This window comes from Lissotriton vulgaris, chromosome 2_1, assembly GCF_964263255.1.
Source record: "Lissotriton vulgaris chromosome 2_1, aLisVul1.2, whole genome shotgun sequence".
Lineage (NCBI taxonomy): Eukaryota > Metazoa > Chordata > Amphibia > Caudata > Salamandridae > Lissotriton > Lissotriton vulgaris.
The window spans coordinates 554,868,782-554,886,837 of record NC_141687.1 but is presented as its reverse complement, the minus strand read 5'-3'; the positions used below and the strand labels follow the sequence as shown (position 1 = coordinate 554,886,837).

At 46.8% G+C, this 18,056-nt stretch overlaps 1 protein-coding gene across 1 annotated transcript in view; it reads left to right on the top strand.

Annotated features, from left to right (window-relative positions):
• KANSL1L (KAT8 regulatory NSL complex subunit 1 like) overlaps positions 1–18,056 on the top strand; it is a 2,604,205-nt gene that overhangs the window by 606,980 nt on the left and 1,979,169 nt on the right. The window lies entirely within an intron of this gene.

Genomic DNA, 18,056 nt, shown 5'->3' with positions numbered 1-18,056 from the left:
GTTGCTAATTGAGTCGGCCTACAAGCCGTGACAGCTGAATGCTATATACCTGTAGACACACTACTTTTATGTTGCCACGACAGGCCGCAGCGCACCACACACAAATGATGCGGACCATGCCCGGAATGGCTGCCATCCGGCGCCGGATGCATACACCCTCATACGAACCCCCACCTCTAGCATCCATATATGGACTGTAAACACTGGAGGGCTCAGCCCATACCAGGCCAACAGTCGCCTGGGACCCCACTGAGGCAGTCGCAAACTAGTGTCGTCGACCACAAGCGCCTACTACCTTGCATTAGTGAGCTATACCATTGAACACCTGCCCACGACATGATGGCATCACAAACACAAAACCCTTAGGGTCTCTATTCTGCATCCACACCTTACCTGGGAACTATTGCCACCTTTTGATTGAATTGTAATGTGGACTTAACTTACAGCTTATATGATGCAGATATTAGTAATGCGACGACATGTTTACGCTGAGAAACATTAAAAAACACACAAAAACCACAGGCCAGATTGTTATTATACAGCATGTTTAATGTTACATCCATGTTTTTCTTTCTTTTCTTAACACCATCGATGCTAGTGTTATTTTCCTCCTGTGCTGGTTTATTGAGTTTCCCATTGTTCATGACGAGCTCAGCTCGTCATGAGTGTATGGAGGTGTACATCATGACGAGCTCAGCTCGTCATGAGCGTCCAAGGTGTTAAACTGCGCCAATGGACCACAGGGTTGCCGGCTAAATGGCTGTGTTAATCTATCAATAGCTTTCTTGAATGTTCTTTATTATTTTCTCACAGCTGCTGTTCCTGCGGATTGCAGGCTGTGTGACATGCACATCTGTATTTCTTTATTCTTCAAACAATAAAGGTCTTCCAAAAAAAAAAATATATACTAGTGATAAAACACATAAGTACTCATTACACTAGTAGTTACAGAATGCATGTTAATGACACTAGTTGTACAACCCATCAGTACTAACAGCACTAGTAAAAAATAGGTGATAATGACACTAACACATAAGTGGTAATGACACTAGTGGTAAAAAAAGAATGCTTAGTAATGACACATGCGTGCTAAATATCTAACTCCAAAAATAATTGTAAAGTAATGCATGTTAATGACAATAGTGTAAAAGGCATAGGGCCTCATTACAAGTTTGGCGGTGAACCGCTGTACTGGCGGTGGTGGTCCAAAAACAGCGAGCTTGACAGTCCGACCACTAATTTACAAGTTAGGCGGATTGCGTTTCCGAAGACCGTGGCTGAACCGCTTACACCGCCGCAGTCAGCGAAAGGCAGCTGCCTTAGGATGATACTGAGGGGCTTCACTGCTATCCGTATTACAAGTTAGCTTTCCGACGAGCCAACCGCGGCAGTCCGACCGCCAGCTTCCAGTTTCAAGTTGGCTGTACCAAAGGATTTGGGGTGCATACTCACCCCTCTCTACTGTTCTTCCAGGCATAGTTTGACGTGGATCCCTTTCCCTAGGTACACCCTTCACAGCAGCATCTTCACCCTGAAGAAAATGACTCTGATCTACAGGTGAGTCGTTTTTTTTAAATATACTCATTGCCTGGACTGCCCACATATGGGTCCGACTGCGTCAATGGGTAGGTGGGATTTTTCCACATATAACATCCATATGTGTTCATCCGACATATATGCTGTCAAAATTCTCACACAGGCATAGATATATATGGAAAAGTAATCACCTCTGCAGCAATATCTCGGCAACCACACCACCAGCCCCGTGGTCAACTCGTAATACTGCGGTCTAAAGACCACCAGCACTGTGGGCTACTGGCGGCTGCGGTTTTCGAACCGTCAGATCACCAAACTGGTAATAAGGCCCATAGTAGTTGTTAAAACCTACGTGGCAAAGACTAAAAGCTTGATTAAGACTACATTGTAAAGGTACATAGTGGTTTAGACTGCATTGTAAATGCTGTTTCCCACTAGGGAGTCATAGATCTCTAGGGACATCCCACCTTATTATTCCAATGCTGTCGCATTCAGGCCAGTGCTTCATGCAACCAGAGATTTTCATGTCACAGAGCATGGCAGGATAGGTGAGGAAATGAATGACTTCCACCACATTATTTCAGAAGGCTGTGACAAGACACTAAGGGACTGATTACAATGGTAGTGGTTGGACTGCCGGAAGGCCGTCGGGGGTGGGCGGACCGCTGACAGGCCGTCGATATGGGTCCGACAACCCTTCAGGCCGCCTGCCATATTCTGATACTGGTGGTCGAAATCTAAGCTATCGGACGCAAGACGTCCGGCTCCGCCAGGATCATAGCTCCTGACGGAGTGGCAGTCGGAGCAGCTTCCATGAATGGAGGCAGACCAGAAGCAGGCACCACTGACTGGATTACAATTAGGGCTCCCGGTGTTATGGAATCTATTTTTTTTACATTTCCATCTGTATTTATCCATATTTCTTTTTTGCTAATTTTATCTACATTTATCTATATTTATTTCGTTCTTTGTGAAAAAATGAAGCTGGAATTAGTATATTTCCCGATTTATTTAACAGATAAATATGCACTCCTGCTTGAATGCCTGCCAGGTTTCAGTGCTGTGAACACCCACTGAAGTTAAATAAATGCACTTATATGAAAACAGCATTAGCAGTGTGTATATCTACTGTTGTTAAAGCCTCCTTACTAAAATCCCCCATTTTTAACCTCCTTTCCTATCAACCCACACAGTTACTGGCGTGGCAGTCATGGCAGACAAAATTTGGAATTAATCAAAATTCAACCCAATTTCCATTTTTATCCGCATTTAAAAATAAATAGACACAAAAATATATGTTTTCTGTCTGTATGTATCAGTAAAAATCATTAAAAATGAAAAACAGAGAGCCCTAATTACAATATCCCTTTCGGACAGCCTTTTCATGGCGGGAATCCCGCCTTGAAGAGGTTGTCCGAAAGGGATATGGGGAGCCCCAAAAAGTGCCCCAGTTCGTTCTGAACCACTGGAAAGTAGCCCTGGGGCCACATGCAGTGCCCCCACTCACCTCTGTGCACCACAGTGCATGTGCTGCAGTCGTTTCCTATAGCCTCAACATGCTGTGTTTCCAACTGCCAGCCCAACAGTCACATCGCAGTACGGTAGTTGGACAATCCACATGCTTGTCGGCGGTCTCCTGACCGCCACAATAGCTACCAGCGGTTCAACCGATCGGTATCATAATGATGCCAAAAGACAAAAAGAGATGGGGAAGGAGGGACTGATCAAGATAGGAAGACAAACATTGTACAGTAAGGCAGGAGAGTGCGATGAAGGTTGCAGAGGTATCAGAGCGAGGAAAGGGGTAGCTAGGAGGGGGAAAAGTGAGACTTGGGAAGGAGATAGAGCAAGGGAAATGAAATGCTGAGCTGGAATGAGGATGAGACATGGGGCAGGGGAGAAACAGGCAACTGACATATCTGGGACAAGTGAGGAGAGCGAGACACATGGTAACCAAAACGGTGACAACTGAAAAGAGACAAACTGCGGAAGAGGAAAAGAGTCAGGGAAGAGCCAGAGAGTAGATCAACAAAGATGAGAATAGCACTGATCTCCTTAGGCACCAATCGGTTTATAGTTGGACACATTATCATGTATACTTTTACATAATGGACATAGTCACCTTTAGCGAATATGTCTGACAAGGATTTTCCAATAATACTACATCTATTGGATTGCAAAATAAAAGACCCGTCCTAGTATGCATTCTATTATACAATTTTGGGTATAATCCTTATATGAATGAATAACTTTATTTTCATTGCTTTTTATGTTTTGTTTTAGAGGAGCACCATGTGTCATCATTCAGCCTATACTGTAAGTAAATTTACAGCTTTGCTGCATTGATTGCAGTCACTGTTTGCCAGTCTACATCATGGTTATACATTTTTTCAACAGTACGATCAGTTTACATGGGCAGTAAATTAGTGCCCTTCCATTTCTGGTGCTTTTCAGCAGTTGTAAGATCTTAGAGTTTCTCGTTGCTCAAATGAGTGTTTCCAATGTTTATATTTTCCCTCATCTTCATTACTTGATTGTACTCGCGAGAAAGTGTCACTCATAGTCATTGAAATGTCACTCATAATTACTCTGAAATCATGAAAATGTCACACATAGCAATCTGAAACCTTGGCACCTATGCTGTGGGGGAGATCTCCATACAATTAAGTGTACTACTCTGTAGTAAATGTGGAAAAACCCATGGTCAGTGGTGGGAAAATGGGGGAAAAATACTCAAACGTTGGTGAGGTAATGGAAACTTAAGAGGCTTATGGAAGGGATATGCTGATACAAAATATACCCAAGAATAAGACCATTGCAATTCACCAATTAGCAACAGCCCTGTAAGTGTCTAAATAGGCTTAAATGTACTCTCACCCAGCCTTTAAGTCAAGCTCTACAAATGAAAAAATACTGGCACTGCAGCACACTTCCTTAAAATAAAAAAACAGTGGAGGCAGGGAATTAAAATAATACAGGCACTAATGTTAAATTAATCAGGTTAATTTGTTATTTACATTATATACGGATATATTTAATAATTATGTATGGGTGATCATTTTTTATATATACTAAGAATAATTTTAAAAAAATTACATTTTCCCATTTGTTTTTAAACTTAAAAAGTATTTATAAAATTTAAATACAGAACATTAAATCAAGTTTCCTAAAAAAAAATCTATTGAGGGTGTATTTTGTTGTTGTTCTTGTTTACAATTAATATGTATAAATAAAATTATATTTTTTATTATTTTATTTAATACACATGTAAATGGATGAGTTAATATGCTAACAAAAGGAGATAATGGACGGAGAGCTGAAACTTTTCAGATTCACCCCCCAGCCACAGATCTGGGTTGGATCTATAATCATTCTTTAGCTCACTTTGCCACCTCAGTTCAGACCCAGCTATATGCAAATCCGTTTTGACCCTGTGTCTCACGGGAACAGTACAGCCCAAACTACCAAGCCAGGTCTTCCCTGTGTTTGCTGAGCTAATATGCTGTAACATTTAATTTTATAAGTTCCAGGTTACTATTATTTTTTTTTAATTACTGTGTATTTATATTATGTATTAAAATATGTTTATTAAGTAAACTTTTTTTAATTTCCTTATACTTTCCCATAGGGTTATCACCTACAGTTACTGGTACTTTGCATTTGTAAATTATGTTGTAGGAGGCCCTTGCCTATCATTTAAGGGGGTGGAGACATGTATATCTACACCTAGGTGTAAATATCTATTTTAGCCGCCGTAGCAGGGCTATTCCGACCATGTAGACTGTGTGGCACTTTTTTTGGGCGACGGCCATTTTACTGATTTCATTCACTGCAGCTCCTAATTAAACAGAGCTGTAGTTGGCGAAATGCCAGAGGGTAAGATGGGGAGGGGAAAGGGGTCACGAGGGGCAAGGGGAGGCCTTTAATGGCCAGTATAGCCAACTACCACTGACTATAAAACTATTATAACATTCTGCCCTATGAGAGTAGAATGTTGTGATTGGAAAAAAGCTTTCTAGGAGATGCATGGATTTACAACCCTTGCGCCTCCGAGGCTTCAGAGCCTTTCACAACTTTTGCTTTGTGTGCCTGGCTGTTACCAGCTTGCGCACACACAGAAAGAGCTTTGAAAGTGAGCAACATTCAGCCATTTTCTCCTTGGGCTCTCTCCAAATAGCAGAGGAGATGGGAGCTGAGCAGAATAACCACCTCCCTCCTGCCGAGGCTCCATTGACACTGTGAACAACAGGAGTTGGGGTAGGGGGAAGTTCGCTGTGTGCTCTGCTGCACAGTCGCTGCCTAAACCTGATATTCTGGAACGGCTGAGGATTAGAGCATTGTAATATCGAGAGCTGGAGACCTATGCAATTTTCATTAGGCTGCTGCTGCTCCATTATCAACATTCAAATGTTTTAATTGAAACTGGAACTTAGGAATGTTGGGAGCTCCATCTAAAACAATATAGTTACCTAGGGCTTTTAACGGCTGGTGTAATCCTTCTGCTCCAACATTCCAATATTTGTCTTTCTGTTATCCCTTTTTAATTCAGAATATTCTACCCTCAGTGAGTGGAATGTTAAGAGCTTTATAATATCCCTTCTGCCTCAGGGTATGCCGGTTGGTAAAAGTCCTCTTTCAGTTTCATGGCAATTAAGAACCGGTATAGCCGTTGGCAGCGGCCTGTAAGGCTATAATGGTAAATGTGCTTTTCACTGGAGTTGATTACAAACCTTGAATTAATATGTTGAAAAGCAGAGCTCTTTTTTCTATGTTCTAACTGATGAGAAATGGTCCGAAACTATGCAAAACACTGATGCAGCATGTTAAACCTCATTCTGGCATGCAGAAATTGGAATATAGGGTATTTACAGCACCTGGTGAAAAGCCCCAATCCAGGGTCTCTGTATTTAATAGGTGCTGTGAGATCAACGGGCCCAAAAGTCCATCAAGGCTGGCAGGGATCCAGCGTATTAATGTGGCGGACAGTACCTGCTAGGCATGCCACCATTTTGTGGAGGCGGGTTGGTCCGATAGGCAATCGTCACGATTGCTTCTGTCGGACCCATGGCTGTCGTGCTTTCCGCCCGCCAGCACACCGCCCACCATCACAATCTGGTGGGTGGAAAATGGGCGCAGGATGGCTCGGAACCCGCCACCGGCAGCCTGCCGGTGGTGGGTTCACTGTCATTGTAATCAGCCCCTAAGGGACAACATTTGAACCAGGGCTTTATGCAGGCTGGTCTGAGAGGGCAGGAGGAGCAAAATAGTGTGTATCCTTGAATATGACGTCATTTCCATTCTCTCTCCTTTGTACAAAAAAGTTAGTGTAAATTGATATATTAATCAGTGGTTCCATGTTTGGCCATTTGGTTTACTTGTCAGACCCTAGTCTAGTGCACTGAGTGTGCCCAGGGCGTGTAAATCCAAATGCTGCTGGTGGGCCTGCAGCACTGGTTGTTCCACCCACAGAAGCAGCCTTGTAAAATGTGTCTAAGGTCTTCCATTGCAGAGCCTGCTTGCAGTCTGGTACTGTCATGCTGACTGGGCAAGTGCACCCACTCGCCGGTCCCTAAACCTTCCCTTTTCTTCATATCAGAAAACCCTATGGTAGGCCCTAGGGCAGGGTGCATTGTAAGTATAATAATAGTGAATTACAGCCATTTTCGTTTTTCACTATTGCAAGGCTACCTGTTCTCCATAGGCCAGAATGGGCTGTTAGAATTATTACAGTTTATAATCCTAACTCACTCAGAGCACGTGGTAGAAATTCGAGTTTAGTATGCCTGAACTCAGACTGATAAAATACATCTTTTAGTAAAGTTGGTTTTAACATTCTGTATTTGAAAATACCACTTTTAGAAATGAGGTATTATCTTGTCTAACCTTTCAAGCCTGCCTCTGCTAGGCTGTGTATTCCTTTGTCTGGTTTTGTGAGTGACAGTCCTGGGGGATTCCAAGAGACAGGATGAGTCAGCCCAGTGGTGAATAGAGAGATCTGCATCTAGATGGGAGGGAGGAGTTGCACCTGAACCTTGAATAGGGCTGTGCCTGCCTTCCACAATGCTGGCTCCACCTCCTGGTGAGCGGCTGATGTCTCTGCCCTGCACACTGAAAGAAGAGAAGGAAGCCTGTCAACAAAGTGCTCCAGGGCTGTAGTTGCCTGTCACAATGCTGGCTCAACCTCCTGTGGGGCGTCTGATGTTTCTGCCCTGCACTGTGAAAGGAAAGGAGAAGTCTGGTAAACAGAGTGCTTCAGAACTGGTTTGGACTGGGCAAAGGCCCCTCTTGCCTCAGAGAACAAAGGATTTTGGGGTATAAATATTGGGACCCTGAGCCCATGAAATTAGATCACTTTTGGACTACAAGAAGAAACATTTACTGAGGAGAAGAACCTGAAGAAACTGAGGAGAGACTATTCCCAAGCCGAAGTGCTGCTTGGGAGATTGGCCTTCAGTGATTGCCTTACTGCCAAAGGAAGGAGAAAGGAACTTTGTGTACTTTGCTGTCAACTTGTGAAGGATCTCCAATGGCTTGGAAAGAGCTTGCCTCCTGCTGAAGTCTCAGGGACAACAGTCTTCAACCCCCAGCTCCCCAGAGTTCTTTTGGAAGTGCTGCTGCTGTTTTGGGCCTTCTAAGGGACTGCGTGTCGCAAAGGAGCTGGAAGAGCGACTCAACAAGAACGAAGGGTGTCGCCGTTGCTGCTGCTGCCGTCGCACTTCTGAACAAGGGTGTCGCCCCTTGAGTTGTCGCACTGCACCGCATCGAGAAAAGCGTGCCGCAACGAAGAGGAAGCGTGTCGCCATCACTGCTGCCTGCCGTCGCCCTTCTGAACAAGGGTGTCACCGCTGGAATTGTCACACTGCACCGCATCAAGGAAAGAGTTTCACAACGAGGTAGAAGCGTGAAGCTGTGTCTGCTGTCGCACTTCTGAACAAGGGTGTCGCTGCTGGAACTGTTGCATTGCACCGCATCGAGAAAAGCGCCTCCCATCCCTAAGAAGCACGCCACCGTTGGAGCTGCTGCCGTCGCATTTCTGAACAAGGATGTCGCCTCTGTAGTTGTCGCATCGTGCGGAAGCTTCACGCAATCGTGGGAGAAGAGTGTTACAGCTGCAGCTGTTGCTGACGCACTTCAAAACAAGGGTGTCGCCGCTGCAGTCCACTCATCGAACCTAGAACTTCTCCCATCCCCGGAGAAGCGTGCTGCATCGGGAAGATCTTCACGTCTTTATTTCTTTGCACCTGAACTTTGCCACATACGCATCGTAAGGTGCATTGATGCAAAGTGTCGCATCTTAAGAACTGAACTAAACTAAGAAAAATCTACCATCTTAAAGTAACCATATTGTGTATTTTTGTCGTTTATGGTCTTGTGGTAAATCTATATAAAGTATACCTATTTTTATATAAAACCTTGTGTGGTGTCCATCTGTTGTGATGTCTCTGGGTTACTGTATGTGGTTACAAATGCTTTACACACTGCCTCTGAGATAAGCCTGTCTGCTCGTGCGAAGCTACCAAGGGGGTGAGCAGGGATTATTTTAGGAGTGTAATCCCCTTATCCTGACTAGAGGCAAGGGTCCCTATTTGTCACAAGTACCTACCTGTGCCAACTAGGGACCCCAAAATCTAACATTGGTGGTCAGTGGTGAGGATTCTAGACTTGCATTTGTGACTTATGTACAGTGATTGGTGAACACTACTTAGTGAGTGCAGACCATAACGCAACAACATACTTGTTGGTAGAAATATGCCTGATTCAGTTGTAGTAGAGAGAGCAGAATTCATAGCCTCTATTGATCTTGAATGGGAAGAAGAGAAATTGGAATGCTACAAAGTATCACAGCTTAGGTACTTCTGCAGAAAGTTCAAAGTTTCCACCTCTGGGTTCAGAGTGAAGGAAGAATTCTCCAAGGCGCTGAGGGCCTGGGTAGAAGCTAGGAAAACCGCTGAAATTGAGGAAGGGGATGACAATGCAGATGTACAACAGGAAGAGCCATTGGGCTCAGGAGGAAGGAAAGTACCTTCCCCCGCATGTAGCTATGCTTCTAACAAGAGTCTGTCTCCAGAGGAGTTGGAGGACAGCGAGAGATCTAGGAGTCATGAAATGGAGATGACCAAGTTCAAGGTAAATAGGCAACTGGAAATAGAAAATAGGAGATTAGATATAGAGGAAAAGAGAATACAGATTGAGCATGAAGAAGTTTTGAGGGAGTTGGAGTTTAAAACCAAATGTTTAGAGGTTACTCCCTCTGGTGGCAGCTTACCGTCAGTGACTGTGGAAGCTAGAGTGTACATTCCCCAAGATGTGGTGAAAGAGTTTAACAAAAATTATGATATTGGTCAGTGGTTCAGAGCCTATGAGGTAGCCATGTCTTCCCACTGGGTCCCTGAGAGAGATTGGGGAGCGGGGTTGTGCAAAAGGTTCCTTAGTGAGGGGCGGGACACACTGTTAGACTTGCCTTATGAAGTCCACAATTCATACAGCCACATGAAAGATGCATTAATGTGTAGATATGGTTTGACCCCTGAACCCCTATAGACAGAGGTTCAGGAAATACAAAAAGTTAGAAAACAGTACCTTGGTTGAATATGTCACTTTCTTTTGCAGAGCATTGGATGGTTGGGTGAAGGGCAGCAAGGTTAATGATTTTCAAGGTCTCTTTGATTTGATTGCATGGGAGCACTTGTCTGAAAATGTATTTTCCAGAGCTGCGCCAGCATCTGATAGATAGCAAGCTGACTAACCCTAGGAAGCTTGCTGAGGAGGCGGACCGCTGGGTGAGCACCCAGGTCCACAAGGGTCACATGGGAGACTCAGCTAATGGTGGGCAGGGTCCCCAGCAGAAGAGTGGGGGTGACAAGGGTAAGCAAAAGGAGTTCCGCAAGGGGCCCCAAAGTAGTCCCCAAGGGAACCAAGGGAAAGGTTCCCAGTCTCCCACTGAGAGAAAGCAAGAGGGTCCCGACAGGTAGTCCTGTTCCACAGGGACCACTAAAATGTTACAAGTATGGCAACCTGACTCATAAGGCGAATGACACCAGTTGCCGCCTCTTTGGAAAACCTGCACCCATTGGTGCTCCGCCTCGGCAGATGGCTAGTGTAGCCTTGGGGGAGGAGATTGATGTCCAAGGTGGGTGGGGTCCTGCACAGATGACCCTTGTCTCTTTAGGAGACTGTGAGATGGTCCCAGAAGCTCAGCTGCCCAGGAACACTAAGAAATATGGACAGTGAGTGACCATCAATGGCCAAAAGTTGGAGGTTCTTAGAAATACAGGAGCCAGTGTGACAGCTGTCAGATGTCACCTGGTGTCTCAAGAGCAGATTATCCCTCATGCATTTTGCCGAATTGTTGCCGCCAACAACACAGAGAGCCTATGTCCAATGGCTCAGGTTCCCTTTAAGTGGGGGGTGGTTCTCTGGTACTCTTCAGGTAGCTGTGAGGCCGGCTATGCCTGTTGAATGTTTATTGAGGAACGATTTAGAGAGCTCACCTTGGGAGAAGGTGGAGAAGAGTACTCACTTGAAGATGGTGGGACTGCCTGACTGGGCGTGCGTGACCACCCGGTCAATGGCAGCCAGTAGGGGTGCTCAAGAGGACCTGGAGGCTGAGAGGGAGGCCCAGGAGCCTGCCTTAGAGAGAAGTGGCAGGGGGTGCGGGAAACTGGCCCCCGAAGTTCCCACGGCCCAGGAAGAGATAGACCCTGAGGGGGATGCCCTGGAGCCTACCGGGGAGCAAGTAGCTGAACTGGGGGACCTGGCCGAGCTGCCCCATTGGCAGCAAGAAGGAGGCCCCTCCAGGGAAGAATTCTGCAGAGAGAACGCCCTTCTCTTGAGGGCTTGCGGCAACAGGCTGCAAGCCAGGCAGCAGGTGATCTGTCCTGATCACATTTGATTTACTGGGAGAATGGTCTCCTGTATAGTGAGCCTAAGGTTGTTGAACCTGATTCAGCCTGTGTGCTGGTGGTACCCCAGAAGTTTAGAGCCTTCCTACTGGGGCTGGCTCATGATGTGCCGTTAGCAGGACATTTGGGGCAGAACAAGACCTTTGAGAGGCTTGTTAACCATTTTCATTAGCCCCAAATGCGCAAGAGTTCAGACACTCATTGCAGGACCTGTCAGACTTGCCAGGCAAGTGAAAAGAGTGGGAGGAAGCACAAGGCTCCTCTCCAGCCATTCCCTGTGGTCAGTACCCCCTTTGAGAGGGTGGGGATTGACATTGTGGGGCCACTGGACCCCAAGACAGCCATGGAAACAGGTTCATCCAGGTCTTGAAGGACCATCGCACCCGGTACCCGGAAGCCATACCTCTGAGGACAGTGACCGCCCCCGTGGTGGGACGAACACTGATGGTAATTTTCTCCCGAGTGGGATTCCCTCGCGAGGTAGTATCTGACCAGGGGACCAACTTAATTTCCCAAGTATATGAAGACCCTGTGGCAGGAGTGTGGTGTAACTTACAAGTTCACCACTCCTTACCACCCCCAAGGGAATGGGTTGGTTGAAAGGTTTAACCGAACGCTGAAGGGCATGATAATGGGTCTTGAGGAACCCATGAGGCGTAAGTGCGACGTCCTCTTACCATGCCTACTCTTTGCATACCATGAGGTGCCACAGAAATCTCTAGGGTTCAGTCCCATTGAGCTTCTTCATGGACACACAGTCAGAGGACCTCTGAGTCTGGTCAAAGAAGGCTGGGCGCAATCTCCCAGGAAACCTCCCCAGGATGTATATAGCTTTATACTGGCCTTCAGAAACCGGACTAGGCGTTTCAGGCAACTCGCTGAGGCAAATCTGGAAGCCAGCCAAGAGGAGATGAAGCAATGGTATGACCAGAATGCCACTCTGGTAGAGCTTCAACCTGACCAAAAAGTATAGGTCATGGCCCCCGTGGAGCCTTGCGTGCTCCAGGATAAGTGGACCGGACCATTTGAGGTTGTGGAGCGCAAGAGTCCAGTTACCTACTTGGTGGACTTGCGGTCTCCTAGGAACCCTTTGAGGGTCCTACATGTCAACCGCCTTAAGCCCCACTTAGAGAGGTCTGAAGTGGGCATGCTCTTAGCAACAGATGCTGGAATGGAGGTGGAGACTGAGCCTCTTCCTGACCTCCTGTCTGCAACAGAGCAAGATGGGTCAGTGGATGGAGTTAACCTCTATTCCACCCTGACCCATGAGCAACAGAATGACTGCCGCCAGTTGCTGAGACAGTTTTCTGATCTGTTCTCCCTGGTTCCTGGTGTCACAAATCGGTGCATCTATGATGTGGACACAGGAGACAGCTTACCTGTGAAGCATAAAACTTACAGGGTAACTGACAGGGTGAGGGCTTGCATCAAAGAGGAGGTCTCAAAGATGCTTGCGCTAGGGGTGATTGAGTTCTCTATCAATCCTTGGGCCAGCCCAGTGGTCTTGGTCCAGAAGACTGCAGCGCCGGGTGCCATATCTGAACTCCGGTTCTGTGTGGACTACAGAGGGCTCAATTCAGTCACGAAGACTGACACGCACCCCATCCCCAGAGCTGATGAGCTCATTGATCGGCTAGGGGCTGCACGGTACCTCAGCACGTTTGACTTAACTTCTGGGTACTGGCAGATCGCCTAGACTGATGGGGCAAAAGAGAGATCATCATTCTCCACACCAGATAGGCATTAACAGTTCTGTGTTATGCCCTTTGGGATGAAGAATGCCCCTGCCACCTTTCAGAGGTTGGTCAACGAGGTGTTGGTTGGACTGGATGAGTTCAGTGCCGCCTACCTGGATGACATTGCAGTGTTTAGTGTCAGTTGGGAGGAACATCTGCGCCACCTCTGGGAAGTGTTGTTGGCTCTGCGGAAGGCAGGCCTCACGATCAAGGCGAGTAAGTACCAGATCGGGCAGGGTTCCGTGGTGTACTTGGGACAGCAAGTTGGAAGCGGCCAGGTGGTGCCCCTACAACCCAAGATTGAAACCATCCTGGCTTAGGAGCCACCCAAAACTCAGACAGAGGTGAGAGCCTTTTTAGGACTCACAGGGTATGACAGGAGGTTTGTCAAGGGGTATGGCAACATTGTTGCACCCTTGACAGAGCTGACTTCCAGAAAGCAGCCCAAGAAGGTGATCTGGACTGACACCTGTCAAAAAGCTTTTGAGGCCCTGAAAGCTGCCGTGTGCACGGCGCCCGTGCTCCTGGCACCCAACTTCTCACGAGAGTTTATCGTTCAAACAGACGCTTCAGGGGATGGTGTGGGGGCTATTCTGTCACAGATGAATGAGGAGGGCATAGATCAACCTTTAGCCTACATTAGTAGGAGGTTACTTCCACAGGAACAGAGGTGGAGTGCTATTGAGCAAGAGGCATTGGCTGTGGTCTGGGCACTGGAGAAGCTGAGACCATACCTGTTTGAGACTCACTTCCGGGTTCAGACAGACCACAGATCCCTCAGATGGTTGATGCAGATGAGGGGTGAGAATCCAAAGCTGTTGAGGTGGTCCATTTCCCTACAGGGTATGGACTTTATGGTGGAACACCGCCCTGGTACAGAACACACCAATGCTGATGATCTGTCCAGATTTTTCTGCCTTAGTGATGAGGACTCCCAGGAGTTAGGGTAGTTCTCCCCACATTTTAACTGGAGAGGACACATGTTAGACCTGGCACCAATGGCGTGGGTCTACCTTCCATTTTTTCTGTTGCCTCATGTGTTTTTGCTGGTGTTAGATACTTTTGGGCACTGTGCCACTGCTGTCCAGTGCCACAGTGTAAGTGCTCCCTATTGTAAATTGATATATTAATCAGTGGTTCCATGTTTGGCCATTTGGTTTACTTGTCAGACCCTAGTCTAGTGCACTTAGTGTCCCCAGGGCGTGTAAATTTGAATGCTGCTGGTGGGCCTGCAGCACTGGTTGTGCCACCCACAGAAGCCGCCTTGTAAAATGTGTCTCAGGTCTGCCATTGCAGAGCCTGCGTGCAGTCTGGTACTGTCATGCTGACTGGGCAAGTGCAACCGCCGTTCACCTGACCCGAACTTTTAATTGCTGCAGGTTGCCGTCTGTATTTTCTTTCGGCAAGCGTCTGGTCGAGTCAGGGGTAGGTGCACAAGAGGCAGCACCCACATACAATTCCCGACCATACGTGGGTGTCCTTTTGACTTAACAATCGGAGGAGCACTTGTAACGAGTCCTTGGTGTTACCCAGGAGCGGCTTCCATGTAGCAGCTGTAACCACTTTGAGTGCATACAGACCCGCCCTGGCTGACTTAAGAGGGTTCTCATTTTAATCGTTACCTATTATAGCACGTGCACTACACTGTTTATTATTGTGGTCCTGAAGAAGCGCCAATGACCTACGGGCAACAGAGGCGCGAAACATGTTGGCCTTGACTTTTGACACCTAGGCCGAATGGGCCCTTTTGGGGTCAGTCATTTTTTACACTATCACGTGCACATAAATTGATTTACCCTCCTTTTACCTAATCCCCACACACCCGCATGCAACATCCGGCAATCCTCAAAAAAGATCTCCGATAAAGTGACCCTTCGGGGGACCCGTAGGGAATTGCAGCGCCGTCCCTACGAGGAGCAAACGCCTGATGATGAAGCATGCCACCCCCGGGGTGCGTGAGGGCAGCAAAGGATGTAGAATTATTTTCCCTCTCACATTAGGACATTTTCAAACCTAGGATTACTTTAGTCTACCTTCTTTCTTAATTTTTCTTTGTTCTAAAATATGGGTGACTGTTAGCACCCCAATACATGGGTGACTTTCGCACCCTTTTTGGTGACTTTTTGCACCTTGATACATGGGTGACTTTTGCACCCTTTTTGATGACTGTTTGCACCTTGATCTATGGGTGACTTTTGCACCCTGATCTAGGAACTTTGTCCTCCTGTTGATAAATAAGTGCACCCACTCGCCAGTCCCTAAACCTTCCTTTTTCTTCTTATCAGACACCCCTATGGTAAGCCCAAGGGCAGGGTGCATTGTAAGTATAAGGTAGGGCAAGCCATGGTGTGTGTGGCATGTCCTATTAGTGAATTAACGCAATTTTCGTTTTTCACTATTGCAAGGCTACCTGTTCTCCATAGGCCAGCATGGGCTGTTAGAATTATTGCAGTTTACAATCCTAACTGACTCAGAGAACATGGTAGAAATTCGAGTTTAGTATGCCTGAACTCAGAATGATAAAATACATCTCTTAGTAAAGTTGGTTTTAACATTTTGTGTTTGAAAATACCACTTTTAGAAAGGAGGTATTTTCTTGTCTAACCTTTCAAGCCTGCCTCTGCTTCTGCCTTCTGGTTTTGTGAGTGACAGGGGTGGGGGGTTCCAAGAGATAGGGTGAGTCAGCCCAGTGGTGAATAGAGAGATCTGCATCTAGATGGGAGGGAGGAATTGCACCTGAACCTTGAATAGAGCTGTGCCTGCCTTCCACAATCCTGGCTCCACCTCCTAGGGAGCGGCTGATGTCTCTCCCTGCACACTGAAAGAAGAGAAGGAAGCCTCTCAACAAAGTTCTCCAGGGCTGTACTTGCCTGCCACAATTCTGGCTCCACCTCCTGTGGGGCGTCTGATGTGTCTGCCCTGAACTGTGAAAGGAAAGGAGAAGTCTGGTAAACTGTGTGCTTCAGAACTGGATCAAAGGATTTTGGGTTATAAATATTGGGACCCTGATCCCATGAAATTAGATCACTTTTAGACTACAAGAAGAAACCTTTACTGAGGAGAGGAACCTGAAGAAACTGAGGAGAGGCTATTCCCAAGCTGAAGTGCTGCTTGGGGGATTGTCCTGCAGTGGTTGCCTTACTGCCAAAGGAAGGAGAAAGGAACTTTGTGTAATTTGCTTTCAACTTGTGAAGGATCTCCAAGGGCTTGGAAAAGAGCTTGCCTCCTGCTGAAGTCTCAGGAACAATAGACTTCAACCCCCAGGTCCCCAGAGTTCTTTTGGAAGTGCCTGCTGCTGTTTTGGGCCTTCTAAGGGACTGCGTGTCGCAAGGAGCTGGAAGCGCGACTCAACGAGAATGAAGCGCCGTCGCTGCTGCTGCCGTCGCACTTCTGAACAAGGGTGTCGCCGCTGGAGTTGTCGCACTGTGCCGCAATGAAGAGTAAGTGTTTTGCCGTCGCTGCTGCCTACGTCGCACTTCTGAACAAGGGTGTCACCGCTGGAGTTGTCGCACTGCAACGCATCGAGAGAAGAGTCTCGCAACGAGGTAGAAGCGCGTCGCCGTCGCAATGCCTGCCGTCGTACTTCTGAACAAGGGTGTCGCCGCTGAAACTGTCGCATTGCACCGCATCGAGGAAAGCGCCTCGCATCCCTGAGAAGCGCGCCGCCGTCGGAGCTGCTGCCGTCGCATTTCTGAACAAGGATGTTGCCGCTGTAGTAGTCGCATCGTGCGGAAGCTTCACGCAATCGTGGGAGAAGAGTGTCGCAGCTGAAGCTGTTGTCGTTACACATCTGAACAAGGGTGTTGCCGCTGCAGTCCACGCAATGAACCGAGAACTTCTCGCATCCCCAAAGAAGCGTGTCGCATCGTGAAGATCTTCACGTCTTTATTTCTCTGCACTTGAACTTTGCCGCATTTCCCTCACTGCGACATTGCTTGTCGTGGAAGCGCAACGCATCGTAAGGTACATTGACGCAAAGTGTCACATCTTAAGAACTAAACTAAACTAAATCTACTATCTTAAAGTAACAATATTGTGTATTTTTGTTATTTCTGGTCTTGTGGTAAATATATATAAAGTATTCTTATTTTTTATATAAAACCCTGCGTGGTGTCCATCTGTAGTGTTGTCACTGGGTTACTGTATGTGGTCACAAATGCTTTGCACACTGCCTCTGAGATAAGCCTGTCTGCTAGTGCCAAGCTACCAAGGGGGTGAGCAGGGGTTATTTTATTAGTGTATTCCCTTATCCGGACTAGAGGCAAGGGTTCCTATTTGTCACAAGTACCTACCTGTGCCAACTAGAGACCCCCAAATCTAACAGTCGGTATGCGAAACAAATCCTTGCCGATCTGCAAATCTTTTTGTCAATTACATTTCTTGCACCACAGCCCTGTGTATTTGTATGCTAATGCCAGGCTTCTTCCTGTTGATGACCTTTCCCACTGGACTTTTTGCTGCTTGTCAAGTCTCGTACAGGGAGCAGATGATGGTTTATTGGAACTACCCACTGCAACAGTTTGGGTTTTGGCCTTTACCTAGATATAATCCAGCAGTTTTATGATGGGTTTCATGTCACAATGCACCACGTAGAAAGTAAAAAATACTTGGTCAGTGATGCTTCTTTGTTTGACCATGAAAGTGAACCTTCTCCAGTATTACATCTTTCATAGATTCACATGCTTGTATCTTCCCCGTCGTCATGGTGGGAGTCTCACGGTAACAGAATGACCAAAGCAGTATCATAGAGAAGAAAACTGCATAGAAAAGCCCATAGGGACTGTAGTATTTGGTAACTAGACCTCCTCATTGTTTGGTCCAAAAGTCAGCCAATCAGCATTGCTGCCCTGCCCTCACACTCCCCAGCAGAAGCTTCCTGCCT